Raw genomic sequence first — 15,821 nt, forward strand, 5'->3', positions numbered from 1 at the left:
AGGTTGAAAATTCTAATTCTCTTGCTTAAAATCTTTCTTAGATATAAAATAATTATGATTTTATAATCCTGAGTATAAAATTATTTTCAAAAATTCCCTGTGAAAGCATTTTCCAAAAGAGCAAATGAAGCACAAATAAAAACTGCTCTGTCTTCTCTACAAGGATGTACCAGTGATTAGTAGAGATTAACAGATGATCATCTTCATGCATGTGATCAACAAGACCAAAAGGTCACCAGGGTTTTAGTTTACCATATGCTGCAAAATTCATGCGGCAAAACTACTTGGCATGTGCTTCCATTATGCACACCTTTTAATCAACAAATTAGATGGAAAAAAATCATTTACTTGCATTCCTATCAACATTTGCTCAATAAGTATCTGGGACATAAAGATGTTTCTCTTCTTTATGTAAAATTTAGTATGATAAAGACATTTTCAAAACTGGAGAAAACTAGTTTATGTATATGCTTATTTTAAATTTACAGTAAGCAGTAACAAATAGTTTAGTTTATTACTAAACTCAGACAGACATTCTATTTGTAATCATCTCAAATAACTAACAGCTGTAACCTTTTTGAGTTTCCTGGATAACATTTGAAATTAAATTATATTTACTATTTTAGATAAAGAGTTTTACATTTTCATTGATTTAATTATATCAATTCTAAGTTATATTTAAGGCTCTTAAGACATGTCTTCAAAATAAATAAAACATTTAAATCTCTTTAAATATCTATTTCATCAATGCTAGCCAGAAAATAGCAATTTTTCCTTTTCAAACAATCTTTTCCAGAATTTCTTGATTCACTTTGTATCTTTTTGCACACATGCTAGTTCTAAATATATACCTGAACTCTAAATGACTTCTGTTCATATTAATAGTCCATAACAAGCTATTAAATCTTCCTTACAAGAAGCAACAATATGCCAAAACACTTGCTCTGTATTTCAGTACTTTAATGAAAAGAACTTATAAACACTGAAAAAAATAATTATAAAAGAATAATTCCTTCATTAATAAATAGTGTTCTCCTTTCATATAACAAAATTCAGTAACAGTCAGAAACTATCAAAAGAATTGTTCAAAGATCAGGATAAGGGGGTTTAATTCCATTTTATATGAAAACATACATGTATTATGCTTAGAACAAGATTAGTTGGTATCTTTGAGCCCCTCAGCTATTCACCTAAATTAGCCCCACTTTGGCAAGTGAAAACTGTTTCCATGTCATTGTCAAAATCTTATCAGAAAAATGTTTCATGAGAGCACATCTTTTTATTTTCCTTTGGGGTTCTACTAATACTAATTATTCATTCTTCAGATAGAGTCTAATTTGTGAAATAGCAAAAAATTTATATTACATTATAACATCTAGTTTAAAAATTAGAAAAATTTAATAGTAGGAAAAATGTAATAAAAAGAAAGGTGTTATTTAAAACTGACATGCTTCCCTGGGAAATACAATCAGGAAATGAAAAAGATTATATGAAGTCAAATAACCAACAGAAATGTAAATAAGAATATGGCAAAATAAAATTATAGGTTTAAATACAGGTGATTGGAGAATCTATAATTCATAAGCAATAAGCCCTGATTTTAAAAATTAAGGAAAGTTTTTCACTCTGAAAGATACCCTTTCAAATTTGTAAGGTAATAATAGAGACAAACAGAAATCATTAATGATGCATGAGTCAGAACATTAGTTTAGAGTAAAAGCCAATTACAATTATGGAATCTGCATCTGTTCATTACAACTTTGTCAGTTTTCCAGAATATGAGTCGAGGCAGTTTTTACAAATGACGTAAATGGAAATGTGTTTAGAAACGGCTAAACAATGTGGGCAACGTGCAAAAAATGCGATGTTACAGCTAAAAAGGAATTCACTCTTCTTCACATTACTATTTATACAGACTCTCCTTGGTTCTATTTCCATGGACTTTTTTCTTACTGTGTATAATTCTGCCTTTAAGAGACTGACTCAACATTCCTTGAATGTTTAAAATTTCTACTACTTTGCCTATTAGAATAGGAAATATCTCCTACCAAGGTGTACAGAATGGCTTACAAAAAAATCTAAATGACTTTGAAAAATTGCATTAAAATTGTCTGATGAGTGTGTGATAAATGTTCAGATGGGTAATCTTCTTAAGGTCATTTACAATTCATGGTCTCAGCTTTTTGGGAAATCAATGGCCTTCCTAGGACAAGTCATATTTATCCAAAAAGAGGCTGTCCAGATTAGCAAGAAAGAAAATTCAGTGGAGTCATAACAAGTAGACTTAAAATGGCAAAATGATACAAAGTAATAAAGGAATCAGCCTAAAGAAAGGTAAGCAGAATTTTAAATATCAGATAAGTATTTCCCAATGTATATTCCTTGATATCACAGTCCCTTATAAACTGAGAGAAAAATGGGTTTTGTCTTAAATAAACTTAAAAAATGCTAAGGATTCTCCTTCTTTTAAGAGATTTGCAATGTACATTAAGATATAAAAATACAGGAAAGGAAATCAACCTGCCTTTTGTACATGAAATTCCCAACCCTTTTTTGAAAATTTCAAAACACATATATTTCCACAGCAAGCAATTTGGTAATGCTTTAGTTGATAATTGTATTTAAGCAGCAAAACGTTATGTGTAAAAATGGCCCATCCAGAAAACACTACTAAGTTACTTAGGTTATGACCTAAAGGAATTTAAGATTGAAGAAACAGAAGGGAGCTGAGACCTTTCTCTAGATATTACTCATTAACTCAACAAACATTTATTGAGCATGAATAGTGCCGAACATAAGCTGCTGCTTCCAGGCAAGAGTACTGGAGTGGGTTGCCATTGCCTTCTCCTCGAACATAAGCTAGACACTGTATAAAGCTTTGACATTTTTAGGAAGTTGCTCCGAACCCCAGCCTTACATTTCCCCCCAAAAGACCTGGAATCTTTTTGAGAGCTACTTCTGTTACATAAATAAACTGCCGATTTCAACTCTAACGCAGTGATAGCCTTGGTTCACAAGCCCTGAGATTAGTAAAGTCACTTAATAAGCAAAAATTCTTAAATGATAATAACAAAAGCAAAAATAAGTGGAATTATATAAAAAATTATTTGCATAGCAAAGGAAACCATCAACTAAATGAAAGGCAACCTAAGAAAGTATTTACAAATCATGTATCTGGTAAAAGACAAATATCCACTAAATACAATGAACTCATAAAACTCAATAGCAAAAAAAATGTAATTAAAAAAATGAAAGCAACCTAAATGTCCACTGACAGATTAATAGATAAAGATGTGGTATACACACACACACACACACACACACACACACACACACACACACACACACACACACACACCTCAGAATACTACTCAGCCTAAGAATGAAAAAATGGCATTTGCAGCGGCACGAATGGTAGAGATTATCATACTAAGTGAATAAGTCAGACAGACAAATACGTGATATCACTTGCATGTAGGATCTAAAAATGATATAAATGAACTCAACTACTAAACAGAATAGACTCACAGACCTAGAAAACAAACTGATGGCTAGTAAACGGGAAAGTGGGATGAATGGAAGCATAAATTAGGAGTTTGGGATTAACATATACAAAACAGATAAACAAGGACCTACTATATAGCACAGGAAACTACGTTCAATGTCTTGTAATACCCTGTAATAGGAAAGGATCTGAAAAAGAATATATACATATATATATATTTATCTGATGAACCATTTTCCTGCACACTTGAAACTAACACAACATTGTAAATCAACCATACTTCAATAAAAAAATAAATAAGAAAAGAAAAAGGTTAAAAATGAGTGGAAGGTCTGAACTGACATTTTCCCAAAGAAGACATACAAATCGCTAACAGGTTCATGCAAAGGTGCTCAATATCATTAACTCATCAGGGAAATGCAAAATAAAAATGAGATATTACTATATACTCATTAGGGTGGCTATTATAAAAAATACTAGAGGTAACTAGTGTTGATGAGGATGTGGAAAAAAGAGAACTCTTGTGCACTGTTCGTGGGAATGTAAATTGGTACAACCGCTACAGAAAATATTATGGTGTTTCCTCAAAAAAACTAAAAAATGAACTACCATGGGATCCAGCAATGCCGCTCCCAGGTAGAAGAAACTAGAAAGAGTAGCTCAAAAAGATACATTCCCCTCAAACTGCCGTGTTCATTGCAGCATTATTTACAATAGCCAAGATGTGAAAACAACCTCAGTGCCCATAGATGGGTGGATAATGGAAACTGGTATGTGAATGTGCGTGTGTATAAAAGAACATTATTCAGCCATAAAAAAGAATGAAATCTCACCATTTGTGACCACACAGATGGAGCTGGAGGCCATTATGCCAAGTGAAACAAGTCAGACAGAGAAAGACAAATACCGCATGATCATTCTTAAACTCAGTCAATCTATTTTTATATATAACCTCACAGCTTCAGAGAAAAGTGATTGCCAAAAGCAGGGGATATGAGAAATGAATGAACTAGTTTCAGTTTTGGTTCTGGCCCAGGTGGTGCTAGTAGTAAAGAACATCCCTGCCAATGCAGGAGACGTAAGTGACATGGGTTTGAACCCTGTGTCAGGAAGATCCCTTGGAGAAGACCATGGCAACCCACTTCAGTATTCTTGGGTGGGGAATCCCATGGACAGAGGAGCCTGGAGGGCTACAGTCCACGGGATCATAAAGAGTCAGACATGACTGAATGACTAACACTTTAACACTTTAGTTCAAATAAACTGAATTAGGGGAACAAACAAACAAACAAACAAACAAAATAAAACCCCTAGGGTTGGGGAATTTCTTTTAAGCAAGGGAAGCTGAAGTTGCATCACTTTTTCTCACATTCCATTGGTGAAATCTTTATCATGTAACGGTGGCTTTGCTGCAAGGAAGACTGGAAATGTATTCCAGGCTAGGCAGTCACATAAAAGCTATGGCTCTATTGTTATTGAAGAAGAGAATGAAGTTTCTTCTCACGGTCTATTTGCTCTTGTTTAGTTGCACAATCTTGTTTGATTCTTTGCAACCCTATGGACTGCAGCACTCCAGGCTTCCCTGTTCTTCACAATTTCCCAGAGTTTGCTCAAACTCATGTCCACCAAGTCATAGATGCCCTCCAACCATCTTATCTTCTGTTGCCCCCTTCTCCTGCCTTCAATCTTTCCTAGCATCAGGGTCTTTTCCAATGAGTCGACTCTTTGCATCAGGTGGTCAAAGTATTGGAGTTTCAGCTTCAGCATCAGTACTTCCAAGGAATATTCAGGGTTGATTTCCTTTAGGATTGACTAATTTGATCTCCTTGCAGTCCAAGGGACTCTCAAGAGTCTTCTCCAGCATCGCAGTTCGAAGGCAACAATTCTTTGGTGCTCAGCCTTCCTGATGGTCCAGCTTTCACATCCATACATGACTACTCGAAACACTATATGAACTTTTGTAGGCAAAGTAATGTCTCTGCTTTTTAATATGCTGTCTAGGCTGGTCATAGCTTTTCTTCCAAGGAGCAAGTGTCTCTTCATTTCATGGCTGCAGTCACCATCCACAGTGATTTTGGAGCCCAAGAAAATAAACTCTCACTGTTTCCATTGTTTCCCCATCTATCTGCCATGAAGTGATGGGACCGGATGCCGTGATCTTCATTTTTTGAATGTTGAGTTTTAAGCCAGCTTTTCACTGTCCTCTTTCACCTTCATCAAGAGGCTCTTTAGTTCCTCTTTCCTTTCTGCCATAAGGCTGGTGTCATCTGAATATCTGAGGTTGTTGAAATACGGTCTATTTATCTATAAACAAAAAGTCACGTTGTCTGCTTCCTCCCTACCCACTATCCAATGTTGATGTGGAAACAGAATAACCATAACGAGACTCTTATTGGAAAAAGGAAGAATTATAAACACTAACAGTCATTGAGTCATAGTGATTGCTAAACACGTAGCAAGTAATGCAGACTTCCAATGTGGACAGCAGATTAAATTCCTAGAGAAGGACAGAGCACAGATTTTATCACTTACTGTGGCAATCATTTCATAATGTATATTAAGTCACTATACTGTACACCTTAAAATTATACAGTATCATATATCAACCATATCTCAATAAATCTGAAATAAAAAATTGATAAAAAATAACTGAATGCTGATTATGTGAAAGATCTTTACAAAACTGAAGAGGGAACAAATGAGTGAATGTCCCAGTTAAACAGTAATGAAGCAATGGTGGTGAAAACATCTTGTTCTCAGTAATGAGCATGAGATATGGGATAACCCAAAGATGAGATACAGGCAATCATATGATGAATAACTTTTGATTTTTAGGTATATAGTGATGATTCAGATATTTAAATAGCTTTAAGACATTCAGCAGATCCACATGACTTTTAAAATTAAATGTCACCAATACTGCAAAACAATCTCATTATCAGGTGACATATTCTGACCAAAGGGCTCTTACTGGTCAATTCTTGGATAATTTGAAAAACAAATAACTAATTAGAGTAATAGATTTTAACCACAGAATGAAAGAATCCATAAGCTGATATCAACAGAAGTAAATAAATAAAGAAAGTCCTTTCTTAGAGTTCCAACTAATAAATGTGGTATAAATGATAAAATTAGAAAAACAAATATTTTTCCTGAAGTAAAAAGAAAACCTGAGGCATTATCCTAGAGTGGAGGAGACTGAGACACGACAACTAAATGCAAAAAGAGGTCCCTGAGCCAAAGTAAGAGCAGTAGAATGGCGAGCAAAACTTGAAACAGCTCCTTTTCTTCTCCTGCACAGCCTGCTATTGAAACCACCAACACAATTTGAATGTCTAGAGCATTACTGTCTTATAGAACTTTATGCAATGATGAAGATGGTTATACCTATGCTTTCCAATACAACAGCCACTCGACTGCTGAAAGCTTGAAACATGACCAGACCAGTGTGACTGAGGAACTAAATTTCTAATTAATTTAATTTAAATTTAAATAGCCACACGTGGCTATGGCTATCATTATCTTAAGCACAGATTTATATTAGTGTTAACTTCCTGATTTGATAATTGAGATTGTGTGACTTTCCTTATTTTTAGGAAATAAACTGAAATTTTTAGAGGTTGAAGGACATTATATGTGCAGCTTCAAGACGTTAAAAGAGTTTCAGAGAAAAGAGAGAATGGTAAAGCAAAATGCTAATATTTGGAGTAACTATGTGAAAGGCCTACATAACTCTCTATTATTTTTGCAATTTTCGGTAACTAATGTTACTTCAAGTTAAAAGCGAAAAGGATAAAATAGCTGCATAAAATCAATGTTGTTTCCACTAGAACTTATTTGTAAATATAAAATCAAGTTTTTATTAATGTCTATATTTTTCACTTAGTTTTTTAAACAGAAGTGTTCATATAATTCATTTTTTCATAAAATACAACTCTTCTATCACTCCATAAACAAACTATTTACTCCTTGACCCAAACCATATAATGTTATTTTAAACTTTTGTACTTAGCAGAGAAGAAAAGAGAGCCGAGCTCAGATTTCAGCCTGAGTACTCGAATATGAAAAGCAGCAAAGTTATTTAAAAGTTAAGGTCACTCAGGAGAACACAAATATCAGTTTTGGCATCTCTCTGAGGATGCAGGATATATACAGTCATTCCTTCTGAGTAAAACAGAGAGCCCTGTGAAGAGTGAGATTTAGTGGGTTCATCCTAGCGAAGATAACAAAAAAAAAGTTACTACAAATCCCCCCTTCTGCACTCAATCATATGTCAATGAAAAATAACAGAAAAGTTGCTGTATGGAAAACCTGTAAGATAAGGAAGAAGGGTAGCTGTATTAATTTGAAACCATATTTCTCTTTTTCTACATACTCCTTCATACACCTCCATCTAGTATAGGTTTCCATCATCACCACAGAAACTGTTTTCAGGACGATCATATGTGTACTTTTCACTCAATCCAAAGAATAATTTTCAGTCCTTAATGTATGGGTAATGTATGATAATACATATTATGATTTCTTTCTTGAGACATTCTTTTCTCCTTGATTGAATAGATATGTTTTCCTGATTTTCTCACATCTCTACACTCTGCTTCCAGTATCGTTTGCATGCTCCCCTTTCTTTATTCATTTCTCAACTACCGTTGTCTCTCAAGCTTCTGTCCTATACTATCATCTCTTTTCATTATGCACATCCCTGGGTGATTTCATCCCACGTTTCTGGCTTCAGAAACCACATATTGTACAAAAGGGAGTGAATCCAAAGAACATCCTATACTAAGCCAGTCCCAAGGTCCATGCTCATAAATGGACTCATGGGCATATCTAGTTTAATGTTTTTCAGAAACTTCTGACTCAATACATCAAATATTAAACTTACTATCTTAGATCCTTATGGCTATAGCCTTCCTGTAAACTGCTGTTCCTCTATTCCCTCCCTTAAAAAATGGCACCACCTTCTGCTCAAGACAGAATCTAGGAGTTAGCCTCAATTTTTTCTTTTCCATTATCTTTACTTAAAGATTCAGCAGGTTTTGACCATTCTACCATGTAGGTTAGATTCTCATTATGTGAAGAGTTATGCACCACTAAAAGGATGAAGTCAATGTTATTGATCTGACATTGTTCTCTTTTTTAATGGAGGCATTTACAGCTCCCAGTAGCTTCTTGTACTTGAGAGAATGAAAGCCAGAGCAACAGGAAACACGCTGCTTCAGATGGCCTTGGGTTGGCTGAGGCAGGGAATGGGCAAGGCAGAAAGCCTGAAATAAAAAGACCAGAGTTTTTAAGTTTGAAATTTTTGGCTGTGGTTACTTTCCCATGAGACAAACTGGAATCAGCTAAACTGGAATCTGGAAATTTGAGAGAATTTTTTTTAAGAACTCATATATATTATTTATAAAATCTTCTATTTAACCTCTAAAATAAATAATGGGCTCCTAAAAACACACCAGCAGAAAGTGGATCTCAAACAGGTACATCCCACAGGAAAAGCATATTTTTTAACACGCACTTTACATGTGGTTTTAAACAAGGAACATCTAGACAGAAAAGCCAGGAACACAGAAGAAATGGAAAAGAGGATTCCTCCCAACAAACAACTAGGGAGAGAGGGGACAGGTGAGATTATTTTATGAGTGGGAAGCGGTTATGAATATCTGGGTGGTCTATTAGTCATTCACTGGGATATACTGGATGATCACAAACAGCTTAAAACAAAACACATTTACTGTCTGACAGTTTCTGTGGCCTAGGAATCCAGACATTTTTTTAAGGAGGCTCTCTTGCAAGGTTACTGGAGAAACCAATGGCACCCCACTCCAGTATTCTTGCCTGGAAAATCCCATGGACGGAGGAACCTGGTGGGCTGTCATCAATGGGATCGCACAGAGTCGAACACGACTGAAGCAACTTAGCAGCAGCAGCAGCAGCTTGCAAGGCTACAGTCAAAACGTTAGCTTAGGGCTAGGTTCTTATCTGGAGGCGTCATTCTGTTCCTTGAGACTGCAGGGCTGATCTTTTTATAATACCTGACCTAGTCCAAATGAATATTACAGAAAATTACTGTGACCACTCTACCCAAACTTAACTATGGAGCCTTGATTTCCATTCTGCCAGTCCATCAGAAGGCACCGTTTAATCCTGCAGAAGTGGTGTCAAAGAACACCAGCCGGGAGCCAGGACTTTCATCCGCACTGGCTGATGATGAGGCTCTACCCCTGGGATATCGGTCAAGGTCTTGTGGGGAGCTAGATTCCACACCTACTCAGCAGTAATGAGAAACTCTCCCTATTCCACAAGCCCCCAGGAGTCAATGGAAGACAACTGGGAAACCTTGAACTTCTATCCCCACCTGGAAGCAATGAGGCAATATATTTCTTCTGTTAGGCAGATATCAGAGGAAGCCAGCTGAAACAGTAGTTTTAAATAATACTCAGCCTCACACTATAATTCTGAACAAAGAAATGTTCAAGTTTCAACTGAAAGTTACTCATCATACAACGAACCAGGAAGAACTCAGACTGAATGAAAAAGATAATGATGCCAGTGCCCAGATAAGACATATGTTAGAATTATCTGACAAAGATTTTAAAGCAGATTTTTTAATGTTTCAAGGATTAAGAACACACACTAAACAAATGAAAACAGGAAAAATCAGCAGTCTTTGCAACCCCATGGATTGTAGCCCACTAGGCTCCTCTGTCCACAAAATTCTCCAGGCAAGAATACTGAAGTGGGTTGCCATTTCCTCCTCCAGGGGATCTTCCCAACCCAGGAATTAAACCCTGGTCTCCCACATTGAAGGTGGATTCTTTACCATTGGAGCCACCAGGGGGTATCGTGTAAAAAGAGTTGCAGGAAATTCTTTAAACGGAAAGAAAACGATAAAAGAAGAAATCTGGGCATATCAGGAAGAAAGACTGCAGTGAGAAAAAGATATGGTTAAAGAAAATACATTTTACTCTGAGTTTTCTAAATTGTATTTGATGGCTGAAGTAAAAATTATGACACTGAATACAGTATCTCATATTAAAAAACAGAGACATTACTTTGCCATCAAAGGTCCATCTAGTCAAGGCTATGGTTTTTCCAGTGGTCATGTATGGATGTGAAAGTTGGACTGTGAAGAAAGCTGAGCGCCAAAGAATTGATGTTTTTGAACTGTGGTGTTGGAGAAGACTCTTGAGAGTCCCTTGGACTGCAAGGAGATCCAACCAGTCCATTCTAAAGGAGATCAGTCCTGGGTGTTCATTGGAAGGAATGATGCTAAAGCTGAAACTCCAGTACTTTGGCCACCTCATGTGAACAGTTGACTCATTGGAAAAGACTGATGCTGGGAGGGATTGGGGGCAGGAGGAGAAGGGGACAACAGAGGATGAGATGGTTGGATGGCATCACTGACTCAATGGACGTGAGTTTGAGTGAACTCCGGGAGTTGGTGATGGACAGGGAGGCCTGGCGTGCTGCAATTCATGGGGTCGCAAAGAGTCGGACACACTGAGTGACTGAACTGAGACTGATACGGTATCTCTAAATGAATACTTAAGACAATTATAATATATTATAAATGGAGACAGTAAAAGAACATCAGGGAAGTAAGACTGCTACAATTCACTTGAACTGGTAATATGACAATACCAACAGACAACAATAAGGATGTGTATGCTATGTGTGTATGCATATACAGCAATGCTTAAAAAGTTTAAACAAAGAGATACTCAAAAACACTAAAATCAAAACGGAATTCTAAAAATATTCAAGTGATCCAGAGGAAATCAGAAAAAAACAGAGAAATGAAAAACAGATTTAAGTTTAATGTTCATAATTATATTCAATGTAAATGGTCTCATTATTATCAATTAAAAGAGATGGGCAGAGAGGATTAAAAAACATGACTCAAGTATATGCTGTCTACAAGAAATTAAACTTCAAATAAATAATATAGTCAGGTTGAAAATGAAAGGATAGAAAAAGTTATATCTTGTAAACATAAATCAACAGAAAGCAGGAGTGGCTATATTAATATCAGATAAAATAATTTTCAGAAAATTACAAAGAGTGATACTGTATGGTATAAAAAGATCAGTCCATTAGCACAACAGAACAATCTGAAATGTGTATGCAGTGAACAACAGAGCTGCAATGTGTGAGGTAAAAACTGATAAAACTGAAAAAAGAAATAGACAATCCAAATGATAGTTGGAGACTTCATCATCTCCCTCTCAACAAGGATAGAACAAGATCAGGACAGATATAAAATCTGAACAATACAATCAACTAACAGCATCTAATAAACATTTATGGAATTCTCCACCTGTGTCAGTAGAATATACATTCTATTCAAAGGTTCACAGAACATATGCCAAGGTAGACCACATCCTCGCCTGTAAAACAAACCTCAACACATTTTAAAGAACTAAAATATCATAGAGTGTGTTCTCTGTCCATCAGAGAATCTAACTAGAAATCAATATCAGAAAAATCTTCAAACAATGCAAGCTACAAAACACACTTCTAAATAAGACAGATTAAAGACAAAGTCTCAAATTTTTAAAAGTACACTGAACTAAGTAAAAATAAAAATAAAGCATATCAAAAGATGCATTACACCATGAAAGGAGTACTGAGAGGGGAATTTATACCATTAAATGTCACGTGAAAGGAAGAAAAGTCTCTTATCAACAGTCATGTTCTTACTTCAAGATCCTAGAAAAAGATAAAAATAAATCCAAATTAAGTGGAAGAATGGATATAATAAAGAGCAGAAATCAATGATATTCAAAGCAGAAAAAATAGAGAAAAATCAAAGAATGAGTTAGTTCTTCAAGAAAGAGTAATACAATTGACTAACTGCTCACAAAACTGACGAAGAAAAAGTAGAGAAGATATCAATATCAGGAATGAAAAAGTATCATCATTATAGATTATGTATATATCAAAAGGTTAAAAGGGAATATTACAAAGACTCCTGTACACATAAATTTGACAACTTATAGGATGCATTACCTCAAAAATTACTATCTATCAAAACTCACCAAAAATAAAATATAATTTCCATAGTCCAACATATCCATAATTCTGTTGGGTTGAATAAGTCAATGATTGTTAAGGAAATTTAATCCATCTTCATCATCTTAAAAAACTCCCACTAAAAGAAATCTCAATGTCAGAATCCCATCAAATGTTTAAAGAAGAACTGATACAAATTCTGCACAATGTCTTTCAGAAAACAGAGGAGTATAGAACACTGTAATTCATTTTATGAAGTTAGTAATACCCTGATTCAGAAATAAAAGACGGTATAAAAAAACTATAGACAATATTTCTTGTAAGTATAGATACAAAAGTCCTTAACAAAATACTAGCAACTAAAACTCAGCACCATATAAAATTATTTTTTCATTATGACCAAGTAGGCTTTATTCCAAGGACACAGCCTGGTTCAATACCTGAGAAATCAATGCAGGACTTCATATTAACAAGGTAAAGAGAAATCACATGGTGATATGAACCACACATAAATCTTGTACTTGGCAAAACTCAACACCCACTTCATCATTTAAAATAAACTCATAAAAATGAGATTAGAGAAAACGTCAATGTGATAGAGTTATCTACAAAAACCTACAGTTAATTTTACAACTAATGGTAAAACAATATGTTTTCTCCCTAAGATAGGAAATAAGGGAAGGATATCCTCTCTAAATCACTCCTTTTGAAAACAGTGCTAGAAGGTAACAGCCAGGGCAAAAAGGTAGAAAAAAGGAATGCACACAGATTGAAAAGAAAGTAAATTGACCCTATTTGCAGATGACATGATAATCTATCTAGAAAATCCCAGAGAATCCACAAAAAATTTCTAGAATTATAAATGAATTCAGCAAGGCTACAGGATACAAGAGAAATACACAAACTAATTATATTTCTATATACTGGCAATGATCATGTAGACACCAAAATGCAAAAATGCCATACCCTTTAAAATCATTCAAGAAAAATGAACTACTTAGTTATAAATCTAGTTAAGACATAGAACGTGTGTGTGTGTGTGGTCAGTCATGCCTGATTCTTTGGGACAATACTTAGATGCTAAAACTATAAAATGCTGATTAAAAAAAATAAAAAATTCTAAATAAATAAACATACTGTGTTCATTAACTGTAAGACTCAATGTAATAAAAAGATTTTAGTACTTGCCATACTAATATATTGGGTTGGCCAAAATTCAAACATTTTGGCCAACCCAATACAAGTTGAATTCAATTCCTATCAAAATCACAGTGAGAATTTTTGTAGATATAGACATGATTGCTGAAATATATGTGAAGTTAAAGGAGCCAGAAAATTAAAACAATTTTGAAAAAAATAGAGGAATAAAATGTCCAATTTTAAGACATTATATAGCTACGGTAATCAAGGTTTTATGATACTGGTGGAGGGCGTCCCTGGTGACTCAGATGGTAAAGAATCTGCCTGCAATGCAGGAGACCCTGTTTGATCCTCAGGTTGGGAAGATCCCCTGGTTGGGAAGATCCCCTGGAAAAGGGAACATGAACCCACTCCAGTGTTCTTGCCTGGAGAATCCCATGGACAGAGGAGCCTGGTGGGCTACAGTTCGTGAGGTCACAAAGAGTCAGAGAACACTGACTAACACACACACATGATACTGATGAAGGGATACCCATATAAATCAATGGAACCCAAAAAGAACTAAGAAGCACAGCTACACAAATGTGCTCAACTCATTTTCCTAAGGTGCAAAAGCAAATCAATGGAGCAAAGATGGTTTCAACAAACGGTGCTGGACTAATTTAGAATCCATTAACTCCTCGTCCCCACAAAAACAAAAAAACAAAAACCTGGACCTAAGTTTCACATCTTATACAAATATTACTTCAAAATTAGATATGGACTTAAGTGTAAAATGTAAAAGTATAAAACCTTAGTACTGTGACCGAAATCAGATTTCTGTTGCTTTGGAAACAAACCAGATGTTCTTTACTGTGTGAATGGTTACACAAACAGTGGTACATCCACACGATCAAATATTGTGTGCTATGCTCAGTCGTGTCTGACTCTGTGACTCCATGGGCTGCAGCCCGCCAGGCAAGAATACTGGAGGGGCTTGCTATTTCCTTCTCCAGGGGATCTTCCTGAGCTAGGAATAGGACCAATGTCTCCTGCATTGGAAGGCGGACTCTTTACCACTGTGCCACTTGGGAAGTAGAGGTGAAATCCAGGTGAAGTCCAGGAAGTTCCCAGACTCCTGGGAAGTCTAACTATGAAATACTAGTTAGAAACAAAAAAGAAACAACTAGTGACACCTGCAACAACCTGAATGAGACTCCACAGAATTATGATGAGTGAAAAAAAGTCAGTCCCCAAAAGTTACGCACAGTATGGTCCCATTTATATATTCTTGCAATGACTGTATTATAGAAATACAGAGGAGGCTAGTTGTTTTCAGGCTTAAAGATGTGGAAAGGAAGCAGACGTGGCTGTGTAAGCTTAACATGAGAAATGCTTGTGATGATGGAAATGTTCTGTATCTTGTTTGTTTTCTCATCAATGTCCTAGATGGGATACGATCTATACAGTTTTGCAATGTGACATATGAGGGCAACTGGGTGAAGGGTACATGGGAACTCTCTGTACTATTTTATAAAATTGTATGTAAATCTGTAATTTTCTCAAAAAAAAAAGTAACTTCAAAAATGTAAAGGAAAAAACCAAACTGCCAAATAATTCTGCAAGATCTCTGTATTATATAAAATGATAATTTTATTGTTTATCTCTTGCATTCTCCATGTTAGGTAATTTGTTTTGATAGAAATAATCTGAATAAAATATTAATGTTGAATAACTATGGGATAGCTCCTTCCATTTCCCAAAATTGCAAATTCTTTCTTCATTTAAGACTGGCAACATGAAAAATGATATCTCATGTTCTTGTATGATAAACGATGTGTCTATTCATTTTGATATTTCAGACAGCTTGCCTACAAGAACATTTTGCCTCTTAAGAACCATCTTATAATGAACTTCTACAATATTAAATTTTTTTCCAGCAATACCTCATGACATGTTGATCCTAGTTAATCTTATAAGCATTCTCATCAGTGTCAAGAGAAACTACAAGTAGCCGTCTGTTAGAGACAGAAATCTTAAAAGTTTTCTATAAAAATAATTAGCTGGACACTTTTAGATTTCCAGTTTTTTTTTTTCAAAGAAAAAAATCAAATGCATACAAACATCATTTGCTAGCTGTGATCTTGACCAATTTATTTCCTACCTCTGAGTCTTAGTTTCT

The 15,821-nt window shown here is 35.2% G+C and overlaps 1 protein-coding gene across 27 annotated transcripts in view; it reads right to left on the reverse strand.

The window, feature by feature from the left end:
• Positions 1–15,821, reverse strand: part of PMS1 (PMS1 homolog 1, mismatch repair system component) — a 474,998-nt gene that overhangs the window by 265,464 nt on the left and 193,713 nt on the right. For 3 of the 27 annotated variants that reach the window (XR_009599296.1, XR_009599289.1, XR_009599272.1), the window contains 2 exons: positions 12,154–12,217; positions 944–6,002 (listed from right to left, as the gene is read on the reverse strand). The exons of 17 other annotated variants lie outside the window; for them this stretch is intronic. The gene's annotated coding sequence lies outside the window, so the exon portion shown is untranslated. Of the gene's footprint in view, positions 1–943; positions 8,773–12,153; positions 12,218–15,821 lie in introns of those variants that run through there. 7 more of the 27 variants (XR_009599295.1, XR_009599271.1, XR_009599276.1 and 4 more) reach the window with 3 other exon arrangements.

Source organism: Ovis aries, chromosome 2 (assembly GCF_016772045.2).
Source record: "Ovis aries strain OAR_USU_Benz2616 breed Rambouillet chromosome 2, ARS-UI_Ramb_v3.0, whole genome shotgun sequence".
In the NCBI taxonomy this organism is placed as follows: domain Eukaryota; kingdom Metazoa; phylum Chordata; class Mammalia; order Artiodactyla; family Bovidae; genus Ovis; species Ovis aries.